This window comes from Moschus berezovskii, chromosome 14 (genome assembly GCF_049115385.1).
Source record: "Moschus berezovskii isolate FMDL1 chromosome 14, NW_MosBer_1.0, whole genome shotgun sequence".
NCBI lineage: Eukaryota > Metazoa > Chordata > Mammalia > Artiodactyla > Moschidae > Moschus > Moschus berezovskii.
Window position 1 is genome coordinate 86674663 of NC_142473.1, and position 8666 is coordinate 86683328.

Here is an 8666-nt window from a genome sequence, read left to right on the forward strand (position 1 = left end):
GAGGTGGCCAAAGTATTGCAGTTTCAGCTTTAGCATCATTCCCTCCAATGAACATCCAGGACTGATCTCCTCTAGAATGGACTGGTTGGATCTCCTTGCAGTATAAGGGACTCTCAAGAGTCTTCTCCAACACCACAGTACAAAAGCATCGATTCTTCGGCGATCAGCCTTCTTCACACTCCAACTCTCACATCCATACATGACCACGGGAAAAACCATTGCCTTGACTAGACGGACCTTGGTTGGCAAAGTAATGTCTCTGCTTTTTAATATACTATCAAGGTTGGTCATAACTTTCCTTCCAAGGAGCAAGCGTCTTTTAATTTCATGGCTGCAATCAGCATCTGCAGTGATTTTGGAGCCCAAAAAAACAAAGTCTGACACTGTTTCCACTGTTTTTCCATCTATTTCCCATGAAGTGATGGGACTAGATGCCATGATCTTTGTTTTCTGAATGTTGAGCTTCAAGCCAACCTTTTCACTCTCCTCTTTCACTTTCATCAAGAGGCTTTTGAGTTCCTCTTCACTTTCTGCCATAAGTGACGATTATAAGGACACCTTTTGATTAGCATCACAGAGAGAGCTTCTTCAACAGAATTTTTAAATTCTGCCCTGGAAGAGCTTCAGATCAGACTGAAAATTCAGGATTTGCAGCCTCTTTTTTCAAGAGACAGGTAAGCTTCTATATTCCATCCACATTTTGAGCAAAAAGTGTAGTACATGTAAAAAGCAGTCATGAAGCTGATACTATGAGCTATTTGAGCTCAAATTGGAATGTCATAAACATTCTCCTGAAAAAACTGGGATCGAGGCAAATTGCAAAATAATCCCACTAGTTGGAAGTTCAGTTATGCTCATGAAACTCTACGTTATGTTCCTAAAGAGGACGGACAAGAACGGCAGGTGGCGCTCTGAGAGTGGGTGGTAATTCCATCGCTTCCTCTCTTCTCACGCATTGTGGTGGAAGCTTACAATGTTTGAAGTAACAGTTGTTTAGATTCCAGAAGAGTCCTCGTCAGGTTTCTTTAGATCTGTGCCATTTACTATTCTTTACCTCACAATCTCACCCTTTTTAAGACATCTAGAAAGGCTGACGGAGCAGTCATTCAGAAGCAAAGGTTGTAAAATGAATCATATATTCATTTAAATCTTAAATTTATGCTGTATTATATAGGTAATTTAGGAAATACCTTCTCAAATTCTCATTTTTAGTGTCTCTAAAACATTCATAATAGAGTTAACATTTACTGTGAAGATTGAGACATGTCTACATCTAAATATATAATTCTCTTATTAGAGATCATAAGGCCCAGCATATGCTATAAATTGTTAAGCACAAATCCTTTAGAGACTAGGAAGGGAAACTTAAATAGCAGCACGGACAGAAAAAGATTTGAGAGGCAAGTGCTGCCAGAGAATGAACACACTTCCAATGCTCCAAATCTAAATTAAAAAGTAAAGACATGGAACATGCCCCAGAACAGAGGTGCAGGCTAGAATTAAACTCCTGGTCCATGGTTTATCAACCCTATATTTCTGTGACCCAGCTGATGAATGAGAGTGAAGTAACAATGCGTTTTAGAGAAGAAAACTCCTTCAAATATGAATCAGAAGGAAAATTAAGCAAGATAGCCTGAACATCCCTGAATTTTCTTATAAAATGTCTGTGGTTGTTAAATCACTAAGTCACGCTGAAATCTTTTGCAACCCTGTGGACTCCTCTGTCCATGGGATTTTCCAGCCAAGAATGCTGGAGTGGGTTGCCATTGCTTACTCCAAGGGATCTTCCCCATCCAGGGATTGAACCAGCACTTTCTGCAATGACAGGTGGATTCTTTACCAATGCACCACCAGGGAAGCCCTAAAATGTCTGGGATAGAGTAAGAAATCCCGGAGGGCACAGGAAAGACTAAATGAACTCATGTGTTAGGAAAGGCATATTGAGAAATACTCTCCCAGAATTCAAACTCACCAAAATTTTGAGACCCTGAAAATCACCATCCACCTTTCCTAAACCAAGATAGAGATCATCATTTCATGATAACGTTAACATAACAATTTATCAGGATTTGCTATGTTATCATCTTCCTTCCATATGGGAGACCTGTGTTCGATCCCTGGGTTATGAAGATCCCCTGGAGAAGGGAACAGCTCAGTTCAGTTCAGTCACTCAGTCCTGTCCGACTCTGCAACCCCATGGACTGCAGCACAAAAAGCCTCCCTGTCCATCACCAACTCCCGGCGCTTACTCAAACTCATGTCCATCAAGTCAGCGATGCCATCCAACCATCACATCCTCTGTCGTCCCCTTCTCCGCCTGCCCTCAATCTTTCCCAGCATCAGGATCTTTTCCCATGAGTGAGTTTTTTGCATCAGGTGGCCAAAGTATTGGAGTTTCAGCTGCAGCATCAGTCCTTGCAGTGAATATTCAGGACTGATTTTCTTCAGGATTGACTCATTGGATTCCGTGTAGTCCAAGGGACTCTCAAGAGTCTTCTCCAATGCCACAGTTCAAAAGCGTTGGTTCTTTGGTGCTCAGCTTTCTTTGTAGTCCAACTCTCACATCCGTAAGTGACCACTGGAAAAACCGTAGCTTTGACTAGATGGACCTTTGTTGGCAAAGTAATGCCTCTGCTTTTTGATATGCTGTCTAGGTTGGTCATAGCTTTTCTTCCAAGGAGCAAGCATCTCTTAATTCCATGGCTGCAGTCACCATCTGCAGTGATTTTGGAGCCCCAAAATAAAGTCTCTCACTGTTTCAATTATTTCCCCACTTATTTGTCATGAGTGATGGGACCAGATGCTTTAAGCCAAATTTTTCACTCTTTTCTTTCACTTTCATCAAGAGGCTCTTGAGTTCTTCTTCACTTTCTGCCATAAAGGTGGTGCCATCTGCATATTTGAGGTTATTGATATTTCTCCCGGCAATCTTGATTTCAGCTTCTGCTTCATCCAGCCAGGCATTTTGCCTGACATATAAGTTAAATAAGCAGGGTGACAAGGCACAGCCTTGATGTACCCCTCTCCCAATTTGGAACCAGTCTGTTGTTTCATGTCCAATTCTAACTCTTCCTGACTTGCATACAGATTTATCAAGAGTCAGGTCAGGTGGCCTGGTATTCCCATCTCTTTCAGAATTTTCCACAGTTTGGTGATCCACATAGTCAAAAGCTTTGGCATAGTCAATAAAGCAGAAATAGATGTTTTTTTTTTTTAACTCTCTTGCTTTTCCCATGATCCAATGAATGTTGGCAATTTGATCTCTGGTTCCTCTGTCTTTTCTAATACAGCTTGAACATCTGGAAGTTCACAGTTCACGTACTGTTGAAACCTGGCTTGGAGAATTTTGGGCATTACTTTGCTAGCATGTGAGATGAGTGCAATTGTGCAGTAGTTTGAACATTCTTTGACATTGCCTTTTTTTGGGATTGGAATGAGGACTGACCTTTTCCAGTCCTGTGGCCACTGCTGAGTTTTCCAAATTTGCTGGCATATTGAGTGCAGCACTTTCACAGCATCATCTTTTCGGATTTGAAATAGCTCAACTAGGATTCCATCACCTCCACTAGCTTTGTTCGTACTGATGCTTCCTAAGGCCCACTTGACTTCATATTCCAGGATGTCTGGCTCTAGGTGAGTGATCACACCATCTTTGTTATCTTGTTGTGAAGATCATTGTTGTGAAGATAATTTTTGTACAGTTCTGAGTATTCTTGCCACCTCCTCTTAACATCTTCTGCTTCTTTTAGGTCCATACCATTTCTATCCTTTATTGAGCCCACCTTTGCATAAAATGTTCCCTTGGTATCTGTAGTTTTCTTGAAGAGATCTCTTGTCTTTCCTATTCTGTTGCTTTCCTCTATTTCTGTACATTGATCATTGTGGAAAGCTTTCTTATCTCTCCTTGCTATTCTTTGGAACTCTGCATTAAAATGGATATATCTTTCCTTTGCCTTTAGCTTCTCTTCTTTTCTCAGCTATGTGTGAGGCCTCCTCAGATAACAATTTTGCCTTTTTGCGCTTCTTCTTGGGGATGGTCTTGATAACTAACTCCTGTACAATGTCATGAACCTCCGTCCATAGTTCATTAGGCACTCTGTCTATCAGATCTAGACCCTTAAATCTATTTCTCACTTCCACTGTATAATCATAAGGGATTTGATTTAGGTCATACCTGAATGGTCTAGTGGTTTTTCCCTACTTTCTTCAGTTTAAGTCTGAATTTGGCAATAAGGAGGTTCATGATCTGAGCCACAGTCAGCTCCTGGTCTTGTTTTTGCTGACTTCATAGCGCTTCTCCATTTTTGGCTGCAAAGAATATAATCAATCTGATTTCAGTATTGACCATCTGGTGATGTCCATGTGTAGAGTCATCTCTTGTGTTGTTGCAAGAGGGTGTTTGCTGTGACCAGTGCGTTCTCTTGGCAAAACTCTGTTAGCCTTTGCCCTGCTTCATTCCGTGCTCCAAGGCCAAATTTGCCTGTTACTCCAGGTGTTTCTTGACATCCTACTTTAGCATTCCAGTCCCATATAATGAAAAGGACATCTTTTTTGAGTGTTAGTTCTGGAAGACCTTGTAAGTCTTCATAGAACCATTCTGCTTCAGCTTCTTCAGCATTACTGGTTGGAGCATAGACTTGAATTACTGTGACATTGAATGGTTTGCCTTGGAAACAAACAGAGACCATACTGTCATTTTTGAGATTGCATCCAAGTACTGCATTCAGACTCTTATTGACTGCCCACTGCACTATTCTGGCCTGGAGAATTCCATGGACCATGCAAAGAATCGGACAGAACTGAGTGACTTTCATTTTCACTTTCTTTCACTTTCATAGCAACACCCTGCTGCTGCTGCTGCTGCTAAGTCGCTTCAGTTGTGTCCGACTCTGTGCGACCCCATAGACGGCAGCCCATCAGGCTCCCCCATCCCTGGGATTCTCCCACCTAGTTGTGCTCTAAAAAATTATATTACCTCACTTAACTGCTATAATAATTGTTTTTCAAGGATCTAATTACCATCTTATTTTATAGAGACAATGAGGCTCAAAGATGCTATTTCATGAACAGTGAAATAGGTTTTAAATTATAGGGCTGCTTTTGAACACATATGCACCCCTTTTCAGAACCCAAGCTCAACATTCCATGGCACACTTTCTTTTCAGAATTGCCCCCTTGGCTATGTGTGCTTCTTTGATATGCAATGAATAAATATAAGCTTTAATTAAAAATAAATTCAATTAAATTTCAGTTAGGAGCATACGTCCTGGAAATCACTCTGCCTGGGTCCAAAGCTTGACTCTGTCAGTTGATACTCAGATAAACTTGCTCAAAACACTTAACCTTTTGTAGGTTCGTTGAGATTAAGCATATTTAAGCATATTAAACTTAAATGCGTATTTGGAGTGAGCACTGTATAAACATAACCTGTTGATAGATTCAAGTGATTTGATTGGAAGATGTGTTTATGGCAAATGTCCAATTCAGTTCAGTCGCTCGGTGTTGTCCAACTCTTTGTGACCCCAAGGACCACAGCACACCAGGCCTCCCTGTCCATCACCAACTCCTGGAGTTCACTCAAACTCATGTCCGTTGAGTCTGTGATGCCATCCAACCACTTCATCCTTTGTTATTCCCTTCTCCTCCCACCTTCAATCATTCCCAGCATCAGAGTCTTTTCAAATGACCTTCTTCTCATCAGGTGGTCAAAGTACTATGTTATATAAGACAAATAATAATCTCTTTCTGTACTTCAGTTTGTTTATTTGCACAAGTGGGAAATTGACAATGTAATCTGCATGAATCTTTCAGCTTCAACAACATGTAACTGTTAGATAATTCATTTGCTAAGTTTTTTATTCCACTCTGTGCTTTATTTTTTTTCCCACTTTTTATGACTGTTTTGAGTCTTTGCTGCTGCTCATGGGCTTTCTAGAGCTGTGGTGAGTGGGACTACTTTCTAGCTGTGGTGCATGGCTTTTTCATTGCCGTGATTTCTCTTGTTGTGGAGCTTGGACTCTAGAGTGTATGAGTTTCAACAGTTGTGGTTCATGGGCTTGGTTGCTCCATGGCATGTGGGACTCTCCTGGATGAGGAATACAACACATGCCCCCTGCGTCGGCAGGCAACTTCTTAACCACTAGACCACCAGGGAAGACCAAAACTGTGCTTTAGATCAGAGAATCAAGAAGAATAATTTATTGCCATCATAAAATGATAAAATAACAGGGTGTTTCGATAATTCCAGTGCAAACTCTTTGCTGGTTACCTCGTGCTCTTTGCTTTCTCATTACTACAGAGAATTTAGAATATCCCCATGGAGAATGGCACAGAGGGGACGGGTTTCATCCTGGAGGCTCTAACCAATGCTCCAGAACTTCAGATTCCCCTCTTTATTGTCTTCACCCTCATTTACCTCATCAGTGTTTTTGGAAACCTGGGGATGATCACACTGATCCTGTTGGACTCCCGTCTCCACACCCCGATGTACTTTTTCATCATTAATCTGTCTTTGGTGGACTTTGGCTACTCCTCAGCTGTCACACCGAAAGTGATGGCTGGGTTTCTTAGAGCAGACAAGGTCATCTCATACAATGCCTGTGCTGCTCAGATATTCTTTTTCGCAGCCTTTGCCAGTGTGGAAAATTTCCTCCTAGCTGCAATGGACTATGATCGCCACACCTCAGTGTGTAAACTGCTACATTACACCTTCACCATGAAGACGAGTGTGTGTGGCCGTCTGGCCATAGGCTCCTACATCTGTGGATTCGTGAACACCTCCATCCATGTTGGGGGCACATTCAGCCTTTCTCTGTGTAAGTCCAATGTGGTCCATCACTTTTTCTGTGATATTCCAGCTGTCATGGCTCTCTCTTGCTCTGATAAACATGTTAGGGAGGTGGTTCTCATTTTAATTTCAAGCTTAATTGCTCTTTTTGCTCTTTTGGTAATATTTATTTCCTCCCTTCTCATATTTATCACTGTCTTGAAGATGCACTCGGCTAAGGGATACCAAAAAGCTTTGTCCACCTGCGCTAGTCACCTCTCGCAGTCAACATCTTCTATGGGACAGTCATCTTCACGTACTTACAGCCCAGCTCCAGTCACTCCATGGACACAGACAAAGTGGCCTCTGTGTTCCATGCTATGGTCGTCTCCATGCTGAACCCTACAGTCTACAGCCTGAGGAGCAAGGAGGGGAAAAGTGCAATCAAGAAGGCTACGGGGAAGGCAAAGTTCGCTCTAGGATTTTAATGCTGTACGATGTACAATAATCTAGTTTTTTTCCTCTTAAGTCTTTCCATTCACATTTTTAGCCTTGAAGTACATTTAATTGCAAAAGTTATATTCTTACCACTCAGAAATTTGTTGTATAATAAAAATAAAACATACGTGAACTAAATATGGCTCAAGTAAAACATAAGACATTTTGAGTCCTGCTTCTTAAAAACATTGCTAATGGTTTTTGACTTATTCACTTGCTACACAGACATTTTCTGTATCACATGGCAGTGCATACATACATGTAAATCAGTAGGACCAACAAGTTCATGAACAGAAGCACATATGTATGCTCTATGTGGGCATATGATCACATACACTTGGCACTGGTAAATTTGTAGTGCAGGCGGTATATAATAAAATAATTTAAGATAATTTAAAGCTACTAGAGTGTAAATTTATGTCTAATCTTCTCTATTTCTTTAATGGAATATCTGTTTTAAGAGCCTTAATTGGTAAAAAAAAAAAAAAAGTTATGTAATCCTAAATGAAAGGATGGGCTTCATTGGTACATTTTATTGAAAGACACATAAATATCACATTCAAATGAAGTTATATTTCTGTCTTGGCTGAGTCATTTTGTAAAACCAAATGTTCACATTACAATTTTCAAAAGGATGAACGAACTTGAATATAAGAAAAATAAAGTAAAATAAAAGCATTTTCCATTATTTATATATGACCACAAAGTTTAATGATGTTTAAAGAAATGCAGTGAGTATTAATAACATTGTGCATTTTTCTGTCTGCAAATGCTTTGAAATGGTTGCTGCTTCTCATTTGTTTGTACTTTAGTTGAGTTGCTGCTGCTGCTGCTGCTAAGTCACTTCAGTCGTGTCCGACTCTGTGTGACCCCATAGATGGAAGCCCACCAGGCTCCGCCGTCCCTGGGATTCTCCAGGCAAGAACACTGGAGTGGGTTGCCATTTCCTTCTCCAATGTGTGAAAGTGAAAAGTGAAAGTGAAGTTGCTCAGTCGTGTCGGACTAGTAGCGACCCCATGGACTGCAGCCCACCAGGTTCCTCTGTCCATGCGATTTTCTAGGCAAGAGTACTGGAGTGGCTTGCCATTGCCTTTTTTGCTCTCCAAGTCTTCTCCCAGCTCCACTCACATCTATTCCCTGGCTATTTCTTGACGACTTCACAAGTTTCTGCATCAGAGCCTTTGAATTTGCTGCTCCAAGTGGAATCTTCCCTTACTTCATTCAGAATGGCCTTAAATGTTACCCTAACCTAGAGACTTCCCTGATTATCTTTATAAAACACTCCCTCATCCCCTTACACACCAACTCTTAACCCTGTATTTTTCTTTATAATCCTTATCAACACTCACTCATGTATATTTATTTGCCCACTGGTTTGTTAACTATTTCTCCCAGCTAGAAT

At 40.9% G+C, this 8666-nt stretch overlaps 1 pseudogene; it reads left to right on the top strand.

Annotated features, from left to right (window-relative positions):
• The first annotated feature begins 6316 nt into the window (after positions 1-6316).
• On the top strand, positions 6317-7254 carry LOC129554173 (olfactory receptor 5B2-like; annotated as a pseudogene).
• The last annotated feature ends 1412 nt before the right edge of the window (positions 7255-8666 follow it).